The sequence below is a fragment of the Corylus avellana genome, chromosome 10, assembly GCF_965113065.1.
Source record: "Corylus avellana chromosome 10, dhCorAvel1.hap1.2, whole genome shotgun sequence".
In the NCBI taxonomy this organism is placed as follows: Eukaryota; Viridiplantae; Streptophyta; class Magnoliopsida; order Fagales; family Betulaceae; genus Corylus; species Corylus avellana.
This window is the reverse complement of record NC_142499.1, coordinates 10,296,996-10,323,060: the sequence shown is the minus strand read 5'-3', so window position 1 is coordinate 10,323,060 and position 26,065 is coordinate 10,296,996. Positions and strand designations below refer to the sequence as shown.

Sequence of the window (26,065 nt, the reverse complement as noted above, 5' to 3'; positions counted from 1 at the left end):
AACTCGACTAAAACCTTTGAGTAGTAAATAAATTTGAAAAAAAAAAAAAAAAAAAAAAAACTCAGAGAATTGAATGTGCATCAGGCAAATTTTGCGTTGTATCATAGAAACGAAACAAGCAATTATATACAAATGTGAAAGATAGGTGTAAAGTTCTTCCAAACTAGGTCGGAGGAACTTCCTTCAACCCAGCCTATAAAAATGACATGTACCCAGTTTGAAAGAAAATTTTGTTCCATATTTAAGACGATATAAAATGAGCTATTCAAAATAAGGCTCATTTAAATATGATTTTATCGTTTATATCAATTGCTTAATATATATATATATATATATATATATATATATATATAAAATCCAATTTTTTATCTTTTCTCTGCTAATACATTGACAATTTAATTTTGATAATTAGTTTTAGCATGATATATAATTCAGAATCACGCTGGACTTAATTACTAATCAAAATCATCAGGAATAGGGCTGTAAATAAACCAATCCGTCCGACAACCCACCCGAGACCTGCTCGGCTAAGCTCGGCCCGAACCCGACCTCGATATTGTAGTAACCCGCTCGTTACTGTTGAAACCCGCTCGATTAATAAGTGATACATATCCGACTTGCTCGACAAAACTCAGTAGGGGCTCGTCAGACTCGTTAGATTATATATATAATTGGTTATAGTTATATTATATGCATATTAAATAATATAAATGTATATGATAAATACTTAACCATATGATTCAATTACAATTCTAATACTTAATCAATTATTCATGTACAATGACAACGATAATGTGATTCATATAATATCAAATTAAGTAATAACAAATTATGCATTTATAATATGACATAAGTATATAAATTCATACTAATAAAAATTATACAATAATTAAATACCTAGAGACTTAGTTCCAATGTATGTTATAAGTCCATGTACGTTATAAATTATAATTATACATATATGCATATTGAATAATCCAAATGTATAAGATCAATATTTTTGTTTGTTTTGTAAGTTTATAAGATCAACACTTAATCATATGATCCAATGGCAATTCAAATACTTAATCATAATATTTGTGTACAATAATAATGTGATTTATATAATATCGAATTAAGTAATTGACATTAGATTCAATAATGTCTTACTTATAACCACAATGAAAGTATTATTGTATTATCATTATAATGTACATGATTATATTTACATGATCATTAAATCATATGATTATATAATAACAAATTATACATATATAAGTCAATGTTTGTTATAAATTATAATTATGCATATATGCATATTGAATAATACAAATGAATAAGATCAATACTTTTTTTCTATTTATTTATTATTTTTCTAATCATAAGACCAATACTTAATCATATGATTTGACTGAGTGCCGACTGAAACCGTTCTTTAAGATAGACGGTAGGCGGAATGGTTTTTCTTATCCCAACATTCTGTCGGTCGGTAGACAAAACAGATTTTTGGATGTTGGTTTTCAACTAACACCGAACCGACTTCTACCGACTTTCAAAACGACTTTCATTATATTTCTATTAACAAACATAAAATTAGACGCGTGCTAGCTCAGTTGGTTGAGCGCCAAGTTCTTTGCCTTGTGGTTCTCGTTTTGAGTCTCTTGCTGGGCACCTAAGGGTTTCTTTTACTTATCAGGAAAAAAAAAAAATTATGATCAAAACGGCGCCATTTTAATCTCCTATATATATATATACCTTGTTTAGAAGCAATCCCCCATTTCCATTAACCCTAGCCGTCACTCTTACCTTGCTCTCTCTATCACTCTCCTCTCATCTCTGCCGCTCTGTCTCTCTCTATCACTCTCCTCTCATTTCCGCCTCTTCTCACTCTCACTTTCACTCATGAATCCACCTGTGTGTGTGTGTGTGTGTTTTTTTTTTTTTTTTTTCTGATTTTGTTTTTTTTTTTTCTTATTGTTTGGTTGCCGAGAAAGTGGAGGAAAAGAGGTATTTTCTTGCTAAGCATGTTTTAGACAGTGATTTGCTTCGAGTTTCTGTGTCTTTTTTGGTTCAAGTTGTGTTTAATCGTTTAATCTGATTTTCTTATCTTTTTCTTGCTGTTTGGTTGCCGAGAAAGTGGAGGAAATTTTTTTGGTTAAGAATCTATGCCTCTCTCTATCACTCATGACTCCACCTCTGTGTGTTTTTTTATCTGATTTTGTTTTTATTTTTATAGTTGTTTGGTTGCCGAGAAAGTGGAGGAAAAGAGGTATTTTCTTGCTAAGCATGAGACAGTGATTTGCTTCGAGTTTCTGTGCCTTTTTTGGTTCAAGTTGTGTGTTTAATCGTTTAATCTGATTTTCTTATCTTTTTCTTGCTGTTTGGTTGCCGAGAAAGTGGAGGAAATTTTTTTGGTTAAGAATCTAAACCAGATCTGTTGGTGTATATTGATTGATTTGTGGTTGCATAAGGTTGTATTGAAGCTGGATTTACAAGACGAAAAAGCCAAATAAATGAGCCTTAAGCGAGCCGAGCTGCTCAATTAAGGCTCGACAAGCTTTTATTCGAGCTCTGGCTTGAGCCTGCTAGGCTCGCGAGCTCGAGTCAAGTGAGGGGTGTTGGCTCACGAGTCGAGTTCGGGCAAGGGTCTTAAGGCCCGGCTCGAACTCGACTCGTCTTATTTAATATATCTCCTAAACGAGTCGAATTCGGACATGCTAAAGCCCTGCTCGCCCAGCTCGATTACAGACCTAAACAGTTAAAACCAATTATAAAACTTAATAAATAAATATTTATAATTATATTATCAGTGTTAAAGAGGCCTAGGCAAAACTTAATAAACCAATGATATATAATTCAGAATCACGCTCAAGGAAATCTTTTCGTTTTTGTTTCTTTTGGGTGGAGGAAAAGACGAAAGTCTGAAGACGTTGAAATGGCATCTTTCCAACGTACCATCATTTAATTCTGTTTTTTTGTTTCCCTTTTTGGTAGGGAGGGGGTTGGTATGTACGAGAAAGGAAAAGCAGAGGCGGGTGAGAACATACCTTCATTGGGTAGGCAACCACCAATTGCATTGCTGCTCAGATTAAGGCTTCTCAGCTCCTTGAAAGGCACTAACTGGGACACGTTTAGCAACCAATGGTACGTGTTATCCATATTGTAATCAGGATCTTGGTTTAGGTTGAAGAAGGAAACTTCAATCACGTGAGCGGTGGTGGTGTTGCACGTGATTCCCTCCCAACCACAACAATCACTCTTTGTGTCGTCGATCCATGAGGGAAGAACATCTGCATGAATAATTTTGGATTTCAGAAACGCCTTCAATTCAAGCAGAGCAATCCTCTCTTCATGGAAGCAGGCTGTGTGATCATGAAATTGAAGAAACACAAATAAACCCCACAACAAGGCTTTCACAAAAGTACTAGGCCACTCCATTCTCAAATATTGTTTCCTTTGTAATTGTAGTGCACACTCACGGGAAAGGGCTCTCTTATATAGAGAAGTTTTGACGGTTTCACTGCAGAAGTTGTGTCCATAAAGGTCTTTTCTCATGTGTAGGCCAGGGGCGTGTGTATCCTATTAGTTATTTTACATTACAATGTATTAAGATAACATGGTTGATAAGGAGAATTTAATTATCCGAATTTAAATATTTAATTTTGAATGTTTAATGTGGAAACCAAGATAGGCGTAGATAGTAAAGCCTTGGTAAATTTAAAAGCCAAATTATAAATTATTTATTTTTTTCTTTTTTCTTTTTTCTAACAAAAGACTTGCATTACATGAGATGAGTTCTTCGCACATGAGAGAAATTCATAGGTATCACTTGGTAACTCAACGACTAAACTCAAAAGAGAAAACAAATTTCTTTATTTTGTTTGATGACTTACTTTTGTAGTTTACGGTGTAAATGGCAACTGAATTCACCATTTATTAGGCTATTCTATCTAAGGCTGACTTGGTAAATCATGTTATAATATATTGTGTATTTTGAGAATATATTAGCATTGATTGTAATTGATAAAATCAACTCACATATATTCAATTCTAATTTGATTATATCAACCATATCATTTTGTATTCTCTTCACGTCTCTATAAATATGGACCATTTGTATTTTAAAATTATAAAGTGAAGTAAGAGCAAAATGATATTACTCAAACAATGGGCAGTACTGCTTAGTGCTTAATGCTTATAACACAAAATGTTTCTCCGGTCCATCGGCTCAAAGAAAATGATTTTGAAATCTGATATAAAGCTGCAACTTTCACCCTTTGTGGGTTTTTCCTAATTAAAATAAAAGCATAATATTGGAGTTATTCAATGTTTTTTTTTTTTGAGAAAAACATAACATTTCATTCAATAATACCACGAGCATAAAGCTCTTACATCTCAGAGCAAAGTTCTGAAGCAACCATAGCATAAAGCTACAAGATTACCAGGTTTAGTACAAGATTCGAGACCAATCCGCTAACCCTTGACTAAAATCAGATTTAATACTAGATCTGTGACAGACAGACTCAACCAAATGCATGGATAGCAATTATTCCTCGACCCTAAGAGCGGAAAGACTCTCATGTCGAAACTCTTCCTCCTCGACCCGAAGGCCAAGATAATGATCACATCCACAACCCAAAGGTCTGGACCAAAACTAATTAACCCGAAGGCGACATAGATCGAGTGAGAGAGGAAAGAGCCTTATTACAAGCCGAACAAAACAAGAAAATTAAACAATACAGGGAAAAAACACACGCCAAAACACAAATACATCTTAAAGAAGCAACATAACAGGGAAATAAAACAAGAAAAGAAACAGCACACTCCGATGACGCACACGCCGAGAACCGAAAACCGAAGGGGCGTTGGAAGCTCATCGCAGCGGGGACTCGTTGAAAGGCCCAACAGTGGATGGTGGGCGGCAAACAGGCGCAAAGAAGACCGGCAAAGCAGGACTTGAAAACAACCACAAACAAGAAAAAAAAAAAAGGGAAAAAAACAACAAGAAACCACCAAAACAGGGAAAATGAGCACAAAGTGGGAAGATGGTAGCCGGAAGGGAGCTGGACCCGTGCAGGCCGAAAACTGCCACGTAAGGGGCATGGGAGCTCGACGCGGTGGGGACGCATGAAAGAAAACCCTAATAGCGGGCAGCAAAGCAGCGACACAAGTCGGCGGCAACCACAAACAAATTTCCGAACCCACAAAGAGCCAAAACAAGGCCAAAGAGCCCGCTGTAGAAAATGAAGACGGGGAAAGAAAAGCGGCAGGGAAGGGGTAAAAACGGAGAAAAACAAAGGGAAAAATGAGCGGCAAGGAAGGGGAAGAGAGGATGCACCCGGGTTAGGGTATCAGGTAAATAACTAGCACCGGAGCGAGGAGGATGAGGGGAGGAGGGAGGCAGCTAAACAGCCAACCCTCCTCCCCTATGTGGCTGAAGGGTTTCGCTTTTCTCTCTGGCGGCTAGAGAGAAAAGAGACGGCTAGGGTTTACAATTCTATCAATAGGAGTTATTCAATGTTAGTGGATCTTTTTATCACCCCTCCCCCCCCCGCCAAAAAAAAAGCCTAATTAGTGACTTTTTTGTTTTTTGTTTTTTCAAAAAGTCATTAAAATGCGGCGTTTTACTGTTCAAACATTACTATTTATATAGTAGGGACATTTTGAATAATGTTACTATTCATGCTTTGCTATTCACGCATTGAAAGGCGACGTTTCAATAGTATTTTTATTTATGTGTGAAGCTCGACATTTGAATAGTATTACTATTCATGCATAACTATTCAGGCTTTGAAAGGTGACGTTTCAATAGTGATACTAGTCACACATGAAATGCGACGTTTAAATAGTGTTACTATTCATGCATTACTATTCATGTTTGATATGTGTAGTTTGAACAGTGTGTTACTCTTCAAACTACACTAAGTAATTTTTTTTTAAAAAAAAAAATTGGCGTTCAAAATTTACGTTTATAATAACCACACACGCCCAACAACTTAAAAAATTTTCCCCCTCTCACCCACACACACAAAAAATAATAATTTTTTTTTTTTTAAGAAAAAATAAAGGGGTGGCTGCCGCCCTAAGGTGGGGGTCCTTCGGGCCACCCCAAGTATCCCCTAGGAGGTGGCTCGAAGGCCACCCCCAGCAGCCACCCCTTTAATTTATTTTTTTATTTTTTTAAAAAAATTGATTTTATTTTTATTTCTTAAAATTAATTTAATTTTTTTCTTTAATTAATTTTTTTTAAATTTTTTTTTAATAGAGTAGTGAAGCTTGAATAGTACAGGTGTCGTGCAGGCGTCACGGTCCAAAAAGGTGATGCTCACACTATTCAAACGTCACCTTAAAGAAGGTGATGCTTGAATAGTGCAAGTGTCAACTTTGAAAAGGTGACGCATGATTCTAAATATCACATTGTAATGACTTTTTACTATGCAAATGTCTCCAAATTTGAATCCATTAACTATGTTTAGAGTCTTTTGACAAATGTCACTATGCAAACATCACTACGTCAATAGTGACTTTTTTGGGGGCTTAGAACGTCGTCTTTCCAAGAGTCACTATTTTGTGGGTTTTTTATTTTTTTTTTATTGTTTCTTTTTCTTTGCTTTTTGATTAATGACTTGGAAAGTGATTGTTCAATCATGTTAGCTCAAAAACACCGATCCACTTAAATTTGGCTACCTATAAAACTTTTAAGTCAAGTCTTCTTTGGAAGAAACACGCCTTTGAATGGAACAAGGATCACTGTAATTATCGGTTTCAATCGCTAGTAATTTAAGTGGGTAATGTGAAAGAGTCCATATGAAATTCATCTATCCGAAATAGGTAATTCGACAGTCCAAAATTTATTTGAATAAGTGAATCCCACCTCACTCTTTCATATTACCTGCCCAAATCGCTAGCAATTCCAACACTAGTCTAACTTCCTACTTGTTTACTATTCCAATCAACCCATCGAACATGGCACGCAATTTAAAAAATGAGAATCTGTAATACCCCAACAAAACACCCGTTTTTAAAGGTTAACGATTTCTTACTAAAAAGTTTAATGTTTCCATAAGACAATGCCTTAAACCAAAAGACCTAAACCTTTTCCAAATAACCCAACCCCTTGAGACTTTTGGAAGCAAAAACCCCCAAGAGCACCCCTCACTGGTTGAGCGCGTGCTAAGGGACCACCAAGCACACGCTCTTGGCCTAGGTGCGAGCGCATGCCATGGGACCACACGAGCGCTTGTTGACCAATCTTCAAAACCATTGGGCAAAACCCAAATGTACATCTGAACTTTTTCACTCATTGTGTAATAGTACCTGAATGCTCGCTCAACAATACTCGAGCTCTCGTTGACATTTCTGAAAAGCAATTTAACCCATTCTCCACATTTTCATACCAAAACATGCCCCAAGCACCTATATAGGCCATACTCTTCACCTTCAGCCTCTTCTTATGTAACGACCTAGATTTTAAAACTCTTATTTAAATAATATTAAATAGATTAAAAATATAATCGATAAATTAGAACAATGATATGTGGATTAATGATATTAAATAACTATTTAGTGTTAAAGGTATATTACATTGATTTTTTACCTCTTATGTATATTACTTCAATTCTAAAAATTTAGCTTTACTAATACGTTTATGGGAATAATCAAACCCAATCTAGTGAATAAATTATTTATATTGGTTTTTAGCTAAGTCATAAATTAATTTGAAGCTTTTCAGTTTTTTAGCCTAAAAAGCAGTGTCTTAATTTTCATACTGTCTAAATGAGATTAAAACTGCTAAAGAAAGATACCAAGGCTAGCCACCTTTGTTGAAAGCTTAAAGTCTTCTAGTAATGATGGTTATAGTAAATATCATGATTATAATGATTTAATAAGACAAGTGGCCAAGTGGGAATGCAAATAGTTAAAGCCTAAGTTGAATTGGAAACTTTGTATAGGCCAAAAATAGACTCAAACGAACTCAGATGAAGTCGAACGAATGTTTGTCTCGGAGTCCTCTATCCACTCTCAAAATTTCACGTCAATCGGAGTAGGTTTGGATATTGAAAAATGGATCGGAATACACTGCCCTCATTTTAGACGAAAATACTATTTGGTATAGAGCATGAAATATGGACTAGGTTCATTGTTTTGGTTAAATCCATCTCAACCCTTAGATCAAAGGTTTAAAAATAAATCCTAAGCATTCATTCTCTTATAAATAGAGCCTAAGCTATAATCACTTTCACTTTCACTTAAGTTTTTACAATCTTAGAACAAGTAAAATTGTTTGCTCCTCCTTTTATTTTACTTCTTAGTTCTAGTCAAATACCATATAGCCTAGATCTTTCTTGTAGTGTTCAAGCGTTTTTCTAAAACTAGCTACCTAGAGAAGATTTGGTGGAGTTTTACTTCTAAAGGATTATTGGGTAAGTGTTTCTTGTATAAATATCATGATTTATTGCTTTTATTACTTGTCCTCATTTAATTGTTTAAAGACCCAATAAGCGTATAATGTAAAATAAAGTAATGGATACAAGTGAATTAATAATAAAGAGTTAGTGGACAAAATCAATTAAGGACTTATAATATTATCTATATATTATTTACTTTACAGTATTTACATTCAGTCATTTCTTTTATGTCATTTAAATTTCTGTTCATATTTCTGGCGGTAAGGACCATTTGATCTCATCCCCGAAATATGTATTATTTACATTCAGTTATTTCTTTTATGTCATTTAAATTTCTGTTCATATTTTTGGAGGTAAGGACCATTTGATCTCATCCCCGAAATATGCATTATTTACCTTCAGTTATTTCTTTTATGTCATTTAAATTTCTGTTCATATTTCTGGCGATAAGGACCATTTGATCTCATCCCCAAAATATGCATTATTTACATTCAGTTATTTCTTTTATGTCATTTAAATTTTAATTCATATTTTTGGCGGTTATCCCGAGAATATGAATTCAGTATTTACATTCAGTCATTTCTTTTATTGTCATTTAAATTTTGATTCATACTTTGGTAAGTACGGACCATTGGTCTCATCTCCAAAATATGCATCATGTTTTATATATATTATTTATAATACTTGTTTGTATTTAGTGATACTGGCCATTAGCCTCGTCACCAAAAATGAATTCAGGCATAAAGCTAGTTATAAGTAACTATCTTAGATTAATATAATAAAATGAGTAAGTAAAGATGAAGTGACGGATAATAAATAAATATAAAAGATGAGGGTCTTTAAACAATGATATTATTGGAGAATGAACTAAGTATTGTTTGTATGTATGTATTATATGCAGAAGTGGAGCAGAATACTACACTAAGGAGAGTAAGTATGGATATACTTACTGAGTACTAGCTTTGTTTTATTGTTATAGGAATTCTTATTTTGTCTTATTGATATAATTTTGCAATACAACTGCTGCATAATGTGTCTAATAAAATGGGTGGATTGCCGCGACGAACTGTCGGTATCTCAGTGGATGGGGGTATATAACCGTCCAAAAGGCCTAATATATAACTAAGCTGGGGCGGTGTAGTTGCCAGCACCAAACAGGTAAACCTCTAAAGTGTGAGGGACATAACGGACGTAAGCGGGCTGAGAGCTCATGAGAAGAGGTTTGAAGAAAGATTATCATAAAACACAAACTAATCTGTCATTACGCTGCATTCACAACTCATTCATTATTATATATTTTAATCTTTAATCTTATTTGTTCAAACTAGTCTTTTTAGTCTTTATATCTAGGAAAATAGATTACTCACTTGTTTGCCTATGTAAATATGATAACGTCATCTTTACATAGATCTTGATGCAGAAATAGAAAGTGAGGACGATGGTCCTTTTACTGGCTTTGATGGTTGATAAACCATCTGCTGCAGGATTTATGCTTACTCTATGGAGCAAGTCTCATTTATGTTAATCGCTTTTATTATGTATGGTGATGTGTGTAAACTTAATAGATATTACTATGTTAATTTAGGTGCCGTCTGTGGCATATATTTGGTACACCTAGTGTGTACATATGTTGTAATGAAAACTATGTTTCTATTTTATTTAAAAATATATCACCTCGAGGTATTTCAATCAGCTCAAATGTATTGTGTAAGTTATTCCTAGGTCATAGAAAAAGAAAAAAATATACATACTCCGCTGTAAGATTGTATTTTCTAAAGTTGCAGCGTCACGACTTCGATATTTGCTAGTTCAAATATCGAGGCGTTACATCTTACATCAAGAAATCTTAACCCTAGAGTGAGGAGTGATCTTTGAGAGAGAAGGGGGAAGCCTTGGTGGAGTCTTGCCATCCTCAAGGTGATTTCTAGTTCTTCATGCTGCTATTATTGCTTTCTTAGTGTTACACATTTTTAAGTATACCTTGGCCAACTCTTACCCCATTTTCTTACAAAACCAAGAATGATTTTGAAAAGATTTCAACCCGCCCTTGTTTTCTTTAAAGTTGCATGATAGTATGTTTTGTACCTAGACATGTCTATTTAGAGCCTAGCAAGAGATGTACCAACCCATAGTTCTAAATAGAAGGCTAAACACATTTTGGGAATTTCTGGTTGAGTCTTCACTCTCTGGCCGAACGCTTGCCCAGAGAGCAAGGCAAACGCCCCTTAGCATAAATATGTGATACTCGGGTTTTTAGCAACCCATTTCGTTAGATGAAATCACAGAACTCTCTGGTACTGCTTATAACAACGAGTCGCATTTCGTTATAGTAGGAATTCGTGATGTTGGAGGACTCAAGCGAGCACACGAGGTAAGTAAACACTTACGACCGCTTTCCTTAAAACCGTACGATATGTCAGCTAATTGAGCACACGTATGATATGAGTATGCCTATATTTTACACAACTTGGAAAATGCTTTAATAGCTGGTTGATAAGATGTATTGTTTGACATGGTACACCGGTACGTGTGGTATAATGGTCATAGGCTTACTATATAAATTTGATTCTATGGTCAAACTGTATGTGGATGTGTTATATAGGCCTTAGATCCAATGGTTATTTCATGACCGGCACAGTATTAACGAGTAGGTCACTATAAGACATACATCATTAGTAGTGTGGGTCACTCGAGGTCGGACTCGGTCGGGCTGCTAGTGTTATGGATGGTAACATACAATGGTCGAGGCACTGTAATTGTATTACAGGTCCATCAGGACAGCACCAACCCTACTGTGAATGAGTAATATCTCGGGTAAACCATATATGATGGTTATGATCTATAAAACATTAGTTTTCTGCATTAAAACACCTAGACGATTGTCCCCGGAAGTACACCACCTTCTATTAACCAAACAATACTTTTACGATGTATTAACGGAGACAACACCTCTTTCAATTGTTTACCAACATTGCACGTTTATTTCTACTTAATGATAACTAGCTCATGTCATACCTAATTGTGAGGTTTACTTACTAAGTCGTTAGATTTACGCGGTTATTACTGTTGTAAGAAACCTATTTCTAGAACCAAAGAGTGGCACAGTTGCCACTACGGACTTTGTGTAACACCCCATCTCAATAACAGACAATATTGTCCGCTTTTGGCTCCCCTAAACCAGACTTTCCAGGAGATCACCCATCCTGGTACTACTCCAGCAAAAGCACGCTTAACTACGGAATTCTGATGGAATCATGACCATCACGTCTTTAAAACGCGTTGTTGTCATTAGAGTGTAGTATACATTTAAGCACATCCTCATCTCCATACCCAGGCGATGTGGGATGTCACAATCACCTCCTCTTAGGACCCAGCGTCCCCGCTGGCGACCCTCATGGGATTAGGCCATTCTTGGAGTCAGTCCCAGCGAATGCCTGTTAGCGATCTTCATGGGTTTGTGCAAGCTCTCCCTATCTCAGGCTGGGCAATAGCTCTGATACCATTTTGTAACACCCCACCTCAATGACAGGTAATATTGTCAGCTTTTGGCTTCCCCAAACTAGACTTCCCAAGAGGTCACCCATCCTGGTACTACTCCAACAGAAGCACGCTTAACTGCGGAGTTATGATGGGATCATGACCATCACGGCTTTAAAACGCGTTGTTGTCATTAAGGGTGTAGTATACATTTAAGCACATCTTCATCTCCATACCCAGGCGATGTGGGACGTCACACTTTGCTTAAGAGAGATGTTCACATTGGTATCAAGTTTGCTTAAGTTATTGTTAGTTGTTCCGTGTTTTTGTATTGACGATTATACTTGTCCATTTAATAATTAATAGACTTCTCAGATTTATTTCACATCCCTATGCATTAATTCTGATTATGCTTAGAGGGGCGGTTACCCATTTAGCTACTAGTTGATTAAACTGTTGTAATTGCCAATAACTCTACTAGACTGGTCAATGCCAGTTTTGAGGGTGTTACAGAATCACTTCTTTTTTAATATTTAAATTAAGCAGGGGTGGAGAAGGGTTTTGGTTAAGATGGGTCAAGATTAAAAAATAAAATTAAACAAAAGTTGATTAAAAATACTAAAGAATATAACTAATGAAATAAATAAATAATTCAATAAAAATTAATTATTTTGTAAAACATATAAACAATTCAACCATTGCAGGGAGGAACATCTGCCTCATTTTTTATTGGCTTATGCAAGTGATCATTTCAATAGCAGCAAAACAAATGGTTTTACAAACTGTTCATCTGATCATTAGTAGATCAAAATAAGAGACAATTCACAATAGTAAGGAGCAGATTATAATTTAGGAGCCAAGCACGAACACAGAAGAAAGCAATGCCGAAATGACATGTTTCAAAAATACAACATTAGATTACTACAGGATAACTTAATTAATTAAGGGGATAAATATAAAATTGGTCTTTGTGGTTGGCCTAAATTACAATTCACTCTCTGTGGTATAAAAAATAATTTATAGGTCCCTGTAATTGGCCTAAATTACAAATCACTCTCTGTGGTATAAAAAATAATTTATAGGTCATTAGAGTAGGCCAAAATAACAGTTTACTCACTGAACTCAATTTTTCATTAAATAACTTAACAAAATCCATTACTTTAGCACGTCATACCCAATAAAAACGTGACACTTATTATTATTAATTTATGACTTTCAAAATAGACAACTATAATTTTTCACATCATTTTAGGACGCCAACTTATATAGATTACACATCAGCCCTCACTCCACGTCAAATTGTCGTAAAATGTGACCATCAAATTCTCGCAAAATGCTTCGAAATCATGGCGAGGAAGATGAAAATGAGGGAGGGTTACACATTGAGTAAAATTTTGAGGGTAAAAGAGATTAGATTAATTTACTGTAGCAGTATGACGTAGAGTGAGAGCCGATGTGTAATCTTAACCGGTGTCCTAAAATGGTGTGAAAAATCCTAGTTGTCATTTTTTAAAGTCAGAAATTAATAATAACACATGTCGCATTTTTATTAGGTATAACGTGACAAAGTAATAAATTCTGTTAAGTTACTCAATGGAAATTGATTTCAGGGAGCAAACTCTTATTTCGGCCTACTCTGAGAACCTCTAAATTATTTTTTATACTATAGAAAGTGATATGTAATTTACTCTAACTACATAGACGTATAGTCTCCAAGGGGTAACTCAATCGACTGTGAACTACGCCTCATGAAGCGTAGGTTACTAGTTCAAATCCCCCTCCTCATTCCATTGTGTGGACATGCCAAAAAAAAAAAAACTTCATAGAGTACCTATAAATTATTTTTTATACAACTAGAAATTATTTGTAATTTAGGCTAACCACATAGACTAATTTTACACTTATTCCTTAATTAAGGCTCTAATGCAATCCTAGCTACATTTGAATGCAGTCGTGTGTTATTTTGAGCCTCATTGCATTTCCTTTCCTATTTCTGTTTACTTGTACGTTGCTCTTTTAGTTTAGTTTAGTTTTTTTTTTTTTTTTTTTTGTGAGATTTTATAGCATGCAAGAGAGGCTTTTCGAGGGTGCTTTTTATTTTTTTATCTGAAAATGTATTTTAATGTGACAATAAAAATCAATCTTAATTCTAGCTTTCTTTATTTATTTATTTTTTATTATTGTCAATTTTTTTGAACCAGCTCGATAAACTTCCCTATTTCCTTGTTATTATTTATTATTGATCACATTAGCATGAATTATTTTTGAGTTTCAGAAAAATATAAATCACAACAGGGCTTCCTTCGTATGACTGTTGCCTTCGAGACATAATAGGGCATACTGGAGAGTGTATTTAAATGCCTATTAAAGTTATAAATTATTATTTTTCCCCTCTAACGAAGACTTACATTATTATTATTATTATTTTTTTTTGAGAAAAAGACTTACATTATTAGAAAACATGTGTAAGTTTAGAAAGAAAGACCAAAAGAAACGTGTGGAAACGGGAAAGTTTCTTTGAAAGCTAAAAGGTTGCCGACCAAACATATAAAGTTCAACCATCGATATATATATGAGGAATATTTCTCATCTCATGAATAATTCATTAAAGATATCTTACCAACTCAAGCTTTCCTTCTTGAACGAAACTTTGTCGCTCGTACAACAGAAAATGTGTCGGAAGATCTTAATTAAAAATAAATAAAATCTTAGAAAATACTTGAATAATGGGAGAATGCATGAGCGTGAAGATTTAGAAAAATGAATAACTGGACTTTCCAAGTTCAATGCATGGAATTTCAGGGACCGATTAAATTAGACATACACTTTTTCCCAAAGTCATTGAAAATATATAATTAATGCATTAAAACATCAATATTCAATACCCTCAATTTCCACGTTACCGATGTGCTTCCATTGAGACCTTTTTTTAATCTTACTAGAGAAATCAAGGTAAACTGTCCCCTCATGACCGTACCCAGAGGGCTAAAATTTAAATAACAGTTTCTATATACAACAACCATAATTTTTTTTTTTTTTTTTTCTAATGTTTCTTTATCGACTTAGAGTATGTTTGAAATTGTATCTGTTAAACCTTTCAAAAAAAAAAAAAAAAATTGTATCTGTTAAATAGAGTTTTTAAGTCACAAAACGTTTTTTTGGCAAAAACTTCAATTTTAAGCTTTTACCAAAATTGCATTCCGACAAATTTTTAGGTTTTTTAGACCCTTAAAAGCCCTTTCAATGTTTTTTACCAAACGCATACCTTTTTTTTTTTTTTTTTTTTTTTTTTTTTTTTTTTTTTTCAAACGGACTTTTTGAGTGTTAAATACACTTTTAGGCCCCTTAAACGCATATATTAACAGATCCTTAGTGCTATGGTCCAAATCTAATTACTTGTAGGATCTAACAAACCTCTGCTTCCTCTTTCTGTAACATGTTTGTAATTATTTTCATGGTTGATTTCACGTGCGAAAGATGTAATTATTTTCGAAGGAACTAGGGTTCATATATTTTACTCCTAACATGCGGTAATAATTGTATTCATCCGAAATGGTGTTGTAATGATTTTGCCAGAGTAAAGGTGATCACATCACATGCTTCCATGCCAAGCTTCAAAACCATTTTTTTCTTAAGATTAATTGGAGACTAATCACTTGTGCAAAGACAAATATGAAAAAAATAAAATTAAATGCTATAGATGTGATTAGTGTAGATAAAGCATAAATTTTTGTATTACAGAAAATAAATGAAACATTGTTTGGCTACAATTCAAAACACACTTTTCTTACAATATGTAGCTGAGAATGCTTTGATTCCTACTCTCAAAACCATTTTAGTACTTGTAATATGTTTTATGCAATTACAAAATATCTAGAAATTCATAAGATAGAAACGATAAATAAAAGGAAATTGATAAATAATCTCATGGATATCATGTTAGCAAGGAAGCATCTTTGAGACCTTTTTTCCAAATCTTTGTCACCTTACATGGAAAAATGACCTTTGCTGCTCCCCAGTGAATAAGAAAGAAAAGGCATGTGAGTTATTGAAAACGCTAAAAATTATAATTTTAAAAAGTTGAAGGATGGGAAAAGGATCCAGGGAAAATATATAGCATATCTCATTGTTAAATTATACCATTTTTTTGAGTACTAGGAAGGCACAAAATCAACCCAACATAAATAGTCTACTAGTACACTCTTGCACATAAGTCTCTAAATAAATCAAGTCACAAACTCTTACAAACAAGTTACCCACCGATATCCTTGCTTCTCACAAAGGAATAGTGCATAAATATTCAACAAAGTAAAAGTAATTTTACAATAAACATATATAAACTTAAGGTAGAGAGCAACATATATCTGTAATGTATGAACTAAGTATTGAGTCAAAAACAAATGGGTACACTATAAACTTGTGAGTGTAAAAAGCATGATGGCTATGTAAGCAAATACATGTATCTAACAGTACAGTCTTGTTTTTAAGAGGTGGCTCAATCGGTCGGAACCATGCTTAATTAATTGGGGGTCATTAGTTCGAATCCCCCTCTTGTGTGAACATGTAAAAAAATAAAATAAAAATAAAAAAGTTACCGTCCTGATTCCTTTCCCTCATTTTCAAATAAATTAATTTGTCAAGTATGAATTATATAAAGCTAATCTTAATTGTGCGGTTTAAGACCACTCAAGAATTTCATGGTATATATATACACAATGCAATTAATAGTGAAATGTCAAAAGCCCATAGTAGGCATAGATAGTAATATTTTATAAAAAAGAGTAAATAAACATGGTGTCGATTTAGTAGCATCACATTCATACAGAGAGACATAATTGGAGGGAAAAAACGATATTGAGAGTATTCATAAATTTGGAGTTAAAAAAGCCACATATTACAACTCTTATCTTAATAACTATAATAAGCTTGCAAGCCATGCCACCATCTATGAACAGATTGCCAAAGAATGGGACAAAATATCCCAGCCTAATTTGTTAAGACTCTCACATATCCTAAACCTCTCACTGAACGATTAATATACAATATAAGAGTACATGTTCTTTTTCTGGATGAATTAGTGTACCTTATTTGGGTTTTTCTGGTTTGAATTTTACAGAAAATTGGAGAAGGACTCATTTTGTGGAGGTATGTGGTCTGCCCATAAGCACCTATTTCAGTGCAGTGAAGCTGCTCTGGTTGATGGAAAATGTGGATGCTGTTAAGGAGGGTGTGAAAGCAGGGGATTCTCTTTTTGGTACGATAGACACTTGGTTAATCTGGAACTTAACAGGTGGCATAAATGGAGGAATTCATGCTACCGATGTTTCGAATGCATCAAGAGCAATGAATCTCAAAATACTTGATTGGGATAAACCCACTTTAAAAATCCAGCTGAAATTCTGCCCAAAATTGTCAGTAATTCTGAGCTTATTAGACAAATTTCCAAAGGTGACCAACATGCAGCAATGTTGGGCAATCTTGCCGGAAAGGTGAAGCTAAAAGCACTTATGGAACTGGTGCTTTCATACTTGTCAATACAGGTGAAGAGATAATCCAGTCAAAGCATGGGCTCCTATCCACTTCAGCATTCAAGCTTGGCCCCAAAGCACCAACAAATTATGCTCTGGAGGGATCGATTGCTATTGCTGGAGCTGCAGTTCAGTGGCTCAGAGACAGTCTTGGGATAATTAGTAGTGCGAGTGAGATTGAGGAATTGACATTAAAGGTTGAATCCTGCAGTGGGGTTTACTTTGTGCCTGCTTTTAATGGGTTGTTAGCTCCTTGGTGGCGTGATGATGCTCGTGGAGTTTGTATTGGGATCGCAAGGTTTACAAGCAAGGCTCACATTGCTCGAGCTGTGCTCGAGTGCATGTGTTTCCAAGTCAAAGATGTGTTGGATTCCATGCACAAAGATGCAGGGAGGGGAGTGAGGTTAAGAATGAGAAGGGGGAATTCTTGCTTAGGGTAGATGGTGGTGCTACTGTTAACAGTCTTTTGATGCAGATTCAGGTTTGGGCTTTCTGTGTTTCTTTTGTCATATTTTTTTCATTTTAGTTTATAGTTCAACATTACCAATAGATCATTTTTCCCTATTGAAAAACGCTATGCCGACTCCAAAAACTTGTTTATCACAATTTGTGCGGAATTAATACTATGAAGCAATAAACAATTCAATCACCCAAAATATATAAAGCGATAAAGAGGCAGACACAAATATTTTGATTACGAAGAGGAAACCTTTTAGAAACCGATCTAAAAGTAAAACCTCTCCGGTTTTGTGCGGAATTAATACTATGAAGCAATAAACAATTCAATCACCCAAAATATATAAAACAATAAAGAGACAGACACAGATATTTTGGTTACGAAGAGGAAACCTTTTAAAAACCGATCTAAAAGTAAAACCTCTCCGGGGCAGCCAAACCTAGGAAATCACTATCAAAAGATTATCCAGAGATTACAGACACTAGGAACACTTACTGTAACATCCCCAGCTCGTTAAGGCTGAGTTTGCCACTTTTCTTCTTTTACAACAAAAGCTTTTGCAAAGATCTATAAGGTCCATCAGAGTACTTGATTTTAAAGGATACAATCAATGTATAAAACATTCTTCAAAAGATTTTATTACAAACGAAATTAGGAAACATTAAACTTTAGTTGCGGAATATCATATTATTACAATAACTTATATGAAAAGACTTTGAAAGTTAATAATTATTCCCGCCCCCATTCCGGCCTCCTATTCCTGCGCCCTTTCTACCTGAAAACAAGAAATAAAACTGAATGAGCCCAAAGGGCCCAGCAAGTAAAATCCACAACCACAAATAGTTTTACTCCTTGTTCTCAGTTTTGAAAATTGTTTTCACAAATAAATATACATCCTGCCATAATAATACATGTATGTACGGTTGCATCTCTCGTAGCATATACGTACTATTACATCTAATAATAGATTATCGTCATAAATCATCTTTATAAATCATCATCATAATGCATCATTATAAATCATCATTGTAAATCGTCATAGTTTATCATTTTCTCATCTTAGGGCCCATGTATACTATTACCCCTATGTACGAGGGTTGCGGGTCCTTATGACCATGGCACTGAACTGTGGCCTCAGCCATGCCCGACCGTCAATTAACTCTTTTCTTGGTGCACTCAACAGTCTGTTGATGGAATACCACCTTCTTGCATAATCTCCTTCAGTGGTTTCGCCTCCATCCGAGTATCGGTACCGAACTCCTCTCATCCTTACTTATCTTGAGGCCAAAAATACTCTCCTCCATACATGTGCCCTTATTTCATAAACATTTAACTCATTTCTTGTACTTTTCTTTGTACTTCTTTTGATGCATCTTAGGGCAACATGTAGGAGGGTTTATCATCATTCTTCTTTCTTATAATCATCATCATTTCTCAACTTTCTTTTCTCAAAATGGAAACTTTTCCAAATATAAACTTGTTGTACTTAGGAAGCGTTTAAAGAAATAGAAACTTTCTAAATAATTATTTTAGAAATCCTTCATGCATGCAACATATCTCCATGACAGGTAAATAAAATAATCATTTATAGTTTGATACAAGAATGAATAAATAGCATGACATGAAGTAATTTTAGAAGGGTAGTGAATTTACTTACTTCTAGACTGAAGCTATGAGCAGTCTTTAAACTGCTAATTAATCATCTTGAAAAATATCCTGTTGTTCCACTCTGTTTATTCACAACAAAATTAATAACAATTCACGAAAATCAATTAACTCCAGTCTACTCCTTTAGGGAAGTTAACCCATTAAAATCCAATTCAAAACATCTTATAACTCAACCCAAAAATAGAAAATCAACTCCCAACACTAATTCAAAATTCTCAAGAGTGAAACTACCCAATATCATCCTGATTAAATCAAAAGGTTCTCATCTAGACCCATTACTCAACTTAAAATCAAATACCCATACCTAGAGGAAGAAGAATCTTACCTTTGAAGAACCCATTTTATTATTCTGCAAATTTCTCTTTTGGCCATCCTCTAAATCTCTGTTTCTTCCCCCTCAGCATCTCACCCGCTTTCTCTTTCTCATGCTTCTCTGTCCATTTCTCACTCTATCGCAACATTCTTTCTTTCTCCCCTGTCTTCTCTTTCTTACATCCGTAAATCTCCCTCTCTCTATCTAGCTCTCTTTCTCTTTCTCACGTATTTTCTATGATTATGCAATATGTTGCGCAGGGGAGAGGAATTAAATAGGCAAAAAATAAAGTAAGATGGAATGAAGAAAGAAGAAAGGAAAAATTAAATAAAGGAAAGGTAGGTGTGTTGTCGGCAAGAGTGGGTTGGTGGAAATAAAGAAAAGAAATATAATATAACTTAAATGGTAAAGAAGAAAGAACATGCGTGATTGAAGGGAAGAGAGAGAAAAGAAAAGGAAAAGAGTGTTGGTAATGTAAAAAAAAAACAAAGAAGAAAAGTGGACTAATTTGGGTACAGATTTTCCGAAATCTGACCCATCATAATCTGTCTAATGTCCTCACTTAATCAATCACTATATATTATAATCATACTCCAAAATATATTAATCAATCTTCAATTATCATATCTCTTAAATCACCAAATAAAATAATCAGATAAAATCAATATCATATGATCTAATAAATTCCTCAAGATTAAATATCATTATTTAATCATTATCAAAATAAATATCTAAAATAAGACTTTTAAGATCTGGGGCGCTACAATCTTCCCTCCTTATTGAAATTTCGTCCTCGAAATTAAAGCTTATAATATTATCGTCAAATCTTCAAATTGAGCGATTCAGATTTAAAATATTCCTTGCAATCATTCATCAAAGCCTATTCTCCAATATTCACTTTTATCATGTTGAAATTTCATCTCCTTCTTCTAAGAGTAAATTTTATTTACGTTCTAAAGTCTCGATTTCTGCAATCGTTCATCAGTTCACGGCAAAACCTTACCTCAAAATCTTTTCCATTTTTTTTTTTCAACCTTAATGACAACAATGAAATTATTCATCTCCTTATATAAGACAGTCTACAGTCAAAGTTTAAACATCAAATTAAATAAAAGTCATGTGATCATTAGTCCATACCTTCAAACATCATAGTCCTCTTTGCAAGCCTGCAATAATTTCCTCAATCTAATTTAATCAATCTTACCAGAAAGGTATAAAAATCATCTCTACCTATATTTTCCTCTGTATCTCAGTATCCCAAATCATGTATACGAAATATTAATATGATACTCTAATAATTATTAACTTCTCACCATCATAAATCCGTAAAAGTAAATAGCACCAACATTCTACAGTTTATATCTCCCAAAAACGTCATTACATGAATATACCTTAGAAGTGACATCATAATTTGATTCATTCTAAATACACAATCGTTTCTATTTTCTCATCCCAAATCTTGCGTCGGTGTTATAATATCAGCAAAATCTCTCTGTACTACATCTTTACTTGATAACCCATAACTCAGCAAAAGAAACTTGTAATTATTAGTCCAACTCAATTGAAATGTAAGATTCTCATCCATTCTTGACTAATACATGTTGTGCCTTGCTACGTTCTGGAGATGAAATTGATAAGCAAGCAAAGCAAGATATGGGTAAGTTTCCAAGCTGGAAGTCCCAAAGCACTCATATTATAATCTCTCTCCCTTGGGTCTTGTAAGGTCAAGAATAGAAAAAGAGAAACAAATAGTCCTGTTGTTTTCCAGAAATGAAGATTTGATAAGCATTTCAGGACATAATATGCATGTGACTCCTTTCTGAGACATGCAATGGGTGAAACAGCATTCTGGAAATGCCGTCCAGCCTTGATCAACAGCTTCGATCGATGGGCATTTTGTAGTCTGATTGAGCTGAATTTTGCAGGGACGTTCATAATACATGAATCTACATTATGAACGGTGGAGATTGGATTCTGAGCACCCTATATCAATATTTGAGCCCGTGAACAGTAACCTCTGTATTTTGAAACTGAATTAAGCCAACACAAGAACTAACAAATTCTCCCTTCGGCAATTCAATGACAAAACCAAAATGTCGAGCCAATCCCATCATCTCTCCATATTTACTCCCCTTTTTTGTTACAGATTGACAAAAGGTCTTTATGTTTCCTGAAACACTTCACAAAATACATCAAGGCATATATGGAACAAGAATACATAATTAAAACTCATGATAAAAAAAAAAAAAAAAAAAATGATGTAGAATGCATGATCATAAAGAAATATCAGCAAAACTCTCCATCAATGTATGACTCAATTAACAACAAGAAACTGGAAATGTAAAACATGTTTCTCCCCCTCAAAAGTCAAATGAACACACATGATATACACATCAATGACTCATGTATTACACAATGAATATCACGAATATGCTCCAAATATGCAAAATATACATGAGACTAGAAATGGCAAGAAACTCATATTGCTTAACCCAAGCCAAGAAAAAGGTTCCATTCAACCCATGCTTGTTTGGTGTCTGCGTAAGCCATCAAAAGAGAAAAAATTTCAACTTACAAAATAAGGAGAAAGTTTCACCACCATGAGGCTTTGACAAGTATATCAAATCAAAAGTCAAACATTATCATACTAGGGCCTAGCCACTCTCATCCTATACATTTCTCTTTGTAAAACATTTTGCACAAGTTTGATACTGTGAAATAAATTCATTTTAGAATATGATCTTTTGATTTTATTTGTTTCACTATCTTGTTTACTTTTCTCTTTCAAAAAGTGTCCTTAAACTTTTGGTGCTTATCACAAAAGAGAAAGCAGGAATTTTTAATCCCTGGGTTTATCTAGCATATGGTCAATTTGAAGAATATGACTAGTCAAAAACCTCATATTGTTACCTAACAGACCTCACAAATAAAGTAAAACAAAACCTCAATTTAAGCTTAAATGTGTACAAGAGATAAAGCATAGGCAAAATGTACCACATAAGCTCAGGCTTTAGGTAACCACAAAAACAAGTCCATTGACACAAATTTTCATCTCATGCATATTAAGAACATTCTAAGAGACAATGAAGTAAATCCATAAAAGGCAACATGAGAACTTAATAGACTATCTAGGTGCATAAGACAAAAGAAAGAAAAGAAAACAATCAAAGTAACATATTTTTGTTTTTTTGAAATTTTTTACAAAAGAAATGCACACGAACGAAAACAAATGCAAAACAAACAAAAATGCAATGCAAAAACAAAACAACATGCTTGAATTGAGATTACAACAGGCAAGACATGAATGACCTTTAGCATTAAACTTTCATCACATCTTATAGGTCCCACTACAAAATAATGATTTGGTTTAATAACTACTTCTAGGTCTTCACAAGACATTACACATTCCTGAACATTTGATTAGCAAGTAGACAAAAATCTTGGTGGTCCGCACACAACATCTCATCTATAAGCTTTTCAAAAATCATGATATATGAATTTCTTGAAAAATCCTTTATGAATATGCCTCAAAACAAGAATCTCAAAACAACCATGTATACACTCTTCATACAAAAAGTGTAACAACAAAAACAATGCAATGCATAAACAATAAAGCAAAAACAAAAAAAAAATGCAAAGCAAAGAAAAATAACACGCTCTAGGATATTCAAAAATAAGCAAAACAATCAATCCTAGGCATGTTATTGACTCACCTAACTTTAGGTGAGATCACTACCACTCCCCCTTAATGGGTGAATGGTATAATCCTTCCTACCCCAAACCTTCTTGAAAGAAGGTGTAGAGAAGTGAACATTTTCAATCTTGTCTAATCTAGACAAACCTCCCATCATCATTGTGCATAACCCTAAAGGTTCTTTCCTAGAAACAGAATTTTTATTTTTACGTATATGAGGTTTCAATTTAAAATAGTTAGGTCGAATGTGACCAACTTTTCCACAATGATGACAAGTAGGGATAAACCTTTTAGGAGGTAGATTCCTAGGAGGATGGACAAATCTATACTTGGGGTAAGATACACAAGGTTCAATAGGAATTTTCTTAACTTTCTTCCCTTGTGAGGTCGAGGCAACTGCTGTTTTTCTTTTAACCAAAGAATCTTCTACTTTTTCTGATTTAACAAATATTATCTCAGAAGTAGAATCATTGTTAGAAGACAAAGCAACATGACAATCAAAACTTAACTCAGATTTATCACAATCAGAATTCTAAGTATTTAACATATTCTCAAGGGAATTGCTAGAGAATTTTTCCAATTGAGTTTTTGACTCTTTTAATTTATTCTCTAACAAATCAACTTTAGAACCTAAAACAAGATTTTCAGATTTTAAAGAATCAATTAAAACATGTGATTCAAACAATTTAGTAACAATAGATTGTTTCACATGTTTAAGATCTTGAAAATCCTCCAAACAATTTGTGTATTGATGTCTCAAAAGAGTGAATTTTTCCAACAAATTGTTGAAGGAATTTATAAGATCATATTCCCCTTGAGAAGTATTCATAGCAAACATGAGTCAATAGATCTCACTCAGGAATTTAATCCAAACAGAGTGAACCTACTCTGGTACCAATTGAAAAACGCTATGCCGACTCCAAAACCTTGTTTATCACAATTTATGCGGAATTAATACTATGAAGCAATAAACAATTCAATTACCCAAAATATATAAAGCAATAAAGAGGCAGACACAGATATTTTGGTTATGAAGACGAACCCTTTTAGAAACCGATCTAAAAGTAAAACCTCTCCAGGGTAGCCAAACCCAGGAAATCACTATCAAAAGATTATCCAAAGATTACAAACACTAGGAACACTTACAACCCTTTGCAAGACCTTCGCTCTATAAGATCGATAAGCCTACAACTCGTCTCCTTGCTCACAATCTTCTTCAACGTGATTCTCCTTTACCGGACCCTTCCAGTAGACTTCTCAACTATAAATTTATCAAAAGAATAACTAAAACTCTAAGAGATTCAATTTAACACTTACCACATATGATCTCTCTTAGCACAGCCTCCGACGAACTCTCTGGGGGCGAAAAATTCGTGCCTCTCTATTCTATAATGATGTATATATACCCCCGACAAAACCCTAGACCTAACCCACTTAAAATCACGTTTTTGGGCCTAAAACTTACGGGGTGTCCGGACAGGTTAATGGGGTGTCCGGACAGGGCCTTGCGGAGCAAAAATAGAGTTTCTGAAAATGTGGTCCGAACCTGGGGAAGGCCTGTCCGGACAGGGCATGCAATGGGTGAAACAGCATTCTGGAAATGTTGTCCAACCTTGATCAATAGCTTCGATCGATGGGCGTTTATCGTCCAATTGATCTGAAATGTTGCAGGGATGTTCATAACACATGAATCTATATTATGAACGGTGGAGATTGGATTCTGAGCATTCTATATCAGTGTTTGAGCCCATGAATAGTAACCTCTGTATTTTGTAACTGAATTAAGCCAACACAAGAACTAACACCTATTTTTCTATCAACACCCTTTTTATAAAGAAAAATGCTAGGTGTACCAAATTTTTTACCTAGATGTTGGTAACCGAATGATGTCTCACCATCACATTTGAATTTGGACCATTTATGCTGCATGCTTTCCTCAAATTGTGGAAATCATTTGCAACCTTTTTTCTTACAACCTTTTTTCTTGCAACATGATGCTAGTTTGAGTTGCTTTGAGTCATCGACTGAATCTAATTTTCCTGGGAGAAGAAGAGAAAAGACATTTTAGTGGATATTTTCATATTGCAATGTTCATTTGAATAATTATTGTTTTATTAGATATGGTTAGTGATCTTATATTAATCTTGTGAAGTTTTATTTTTTATCTTTTATTTTTTATTTTTTATTATTCTGTGTGATCTAATATTTTTCTTCAAAGTGAGAGCTCTTTTTTGTGGTCCAATAATTGTAGATTTTGTTTATTAATGTTTTGTAGGCAGATTTGTTGCGAAGCCCTGTCGTGAGACTAGCTGACATAGAAACAACCGCTCTTGGAGCAGCCTATGCTGCTGGATTAGCAGTTGGTTTCTGGACAGAAGTTGAGATATTTGCTTCTGAAGAAAAGTTGAAAACTGTAACAATTTTCCGTTCAACATTGAACAAAGAGTTAAGGAACAAGAAGGTGGAAGCTTGGTGCAAAGCTGTTTCCAGAACTTTTGACTTGGCTGATCTTTCTCTTTGATATACTCGTGTCAATCCTGT

General features: G+C 34.3%; 2 pseudogenes; one reads left to right on the top strand and one right to left on the bottom strand.

Annotated features, from left to right (window-relative positions):
* Positions 1–26,065, bottom strand: part of LOC148583339 (uncharacterized) — a 52,833-nt pseudogene that overhangs the window by 11,462 nt on the left and 15,306 nt on the right.
* Positions 16,265–26,045, top strand: LOC132162292 (glycerol kinase pseudogene; annotated as a pseudogene).